This window comes from Poecilia reticulata, linkage group LG6 (assembly GCF_000633615.1).
Source record: "Poecilia reticulata strain Guanapo linkage group LG6, Guppy_female_1.0+MT, whole genome shotgun sequence".
Classification (NCBI taxonomy): Eukaryota; Metazoa; Chordata; class Actinopteri; order Cyprinodontiformes; family Poeciliidae; genus Poecilia; species Poecilia reticulata.
The window spans coordinates 27,334,485-27,336,317 of record NC_024336.1 but is presented as its reverse complement, the minus strand read 5'-3'; positions in this window follow the sequence as shown (position 1 = coordinate 27,336,317).

The following is a 1,833-nucleotide window of genomic DNA, read 5'->3' as shown; positions in this document are numbered from 1 at the left end:
ATATAATATAATGTGAAATTAATTACATATAATGTATATATCACTATATGTATAGTGATTTACACATATAATTATAATATTATACATTATATAATTAACTATATAATGTAATTATATATTAATAAACATATAATTTATATATTAATCAAGAAATACAATATATAAATATTTAATTATATATTAATTAAATATTCATATATAAAATACTTAATATAGTTATTAAATAATACATTATATATTAATTATATATTAAGTAATATGTAATTAGTATCATATTTATCTTTATATTATTATTAATACTATTATTATTGGTAATAATGATTGATATTGTTACTAATAATTAGCATTATAATTATTATGAATATTATTAATTTAATAATTATTCATATTTGTAATAATTATAATTACTATTATTAAAGGCAGTAGTAATAATATAATATGATATATCACTGTTTTAATAATAATAATGATAATAATATTATTATTCCCACACAAAGAGCAGAACTTATCACAGTTTTTTATATATATTTTTAATTGAACCGAACCATAGAATTCCACACCACATCTACTTGTTAATCTTGTCATAATCAAGCTAGCAAAACTGAGCTACTTCCCTCTCCCTCGCTTTTCTTAACTTTTTCCTGACTTGTATTTTAATAAATTAATTGCATGTTTATAAGAGAGGTGTGCCGATCGATCGGCCACAGATCCTAATTGGCCGATTTCTGTGAAAAAGTGTATGATCGGTGATCGCCGATTACTGTCTTGTGTTGCTGTTCACCAAAACTGATCAACTGCACGTCACTTCGCAGCCTCTGTGTGCAGCTCGAGCGAGAAAAGGAAGAATAAAAGTTGTTGGAGCTATTTTTTTTAAATTTCTTTATCCATTTGAATTGTGTTACTTTATTCTTTAATTTCTATTTTTTGTATTATTTACAGAGTTTATTTGTAGGTTGATAATTGTTGATTTTATTTATTTTTTGTTTTATTATTTTTCTTATTTATTTTCTAAATTTAGACAGGCAGTAATGTGGGTCAGTCCACTTTCTATAAGTACAGGGGCTTGGAGAAGGACCATCAGGCATTTGGGTTTGGGGCCGAAAAACCATTGGCCTCTTGTTCTCAAGAGTGGTAGCATGAGAACAAATGAAAGTTTGATCTGTGTAATTGTTTGGCGAAAGAGTAAAATAAATCACCAAGAACAATCAATAAGTTTGGACATTGAACCTTCTCTTGCCTGTGTCGAGAATCATGACCCCAGTGCCCTAGTGGCTTGATGGAACTTTTATTGGATGTTTGTCTTGGCAAACAATCAGAAGTGGTTCTGTCTAGTTTCGTTCTTCATCTGTTTATCAGCTTTATTGTACCTTTATTGTGGCGCACTGCAGCCGCTGCAATTCCTAAAATCAAGCGACAAAAACTGAGCAAATCCCCTGTGTTCACAAAACGCGGTGATATAACAGTCGTCAAACTACGGCTCCTAAAGCATATTTAAAATAAAACGATTGACCAATATAAATAGAAATTCACCCCTTCTTTAGTTTCTGTTGACAGAACTAACAGAAACTAAACTGTTTATAGGTTTGTATCATGGAGAATTTATCAATCATCAGTTTTCTAATCTTTATTTTAAGCCGTATTTAATATATTCGATATATCGAATAACAAATGATGGCGCTACTAATATTTTCGTGACAGATTTCTCCTTGTCCTGTATTGGGATAAAATGGTTTTCTGGTCTGGACACAATGAATCACATAGTGACTACAGCTCTGATAAGCCGCCTCGGCAATGGAGGTACGGAACATGGTCCACTCAGACTCAATGTCCCCC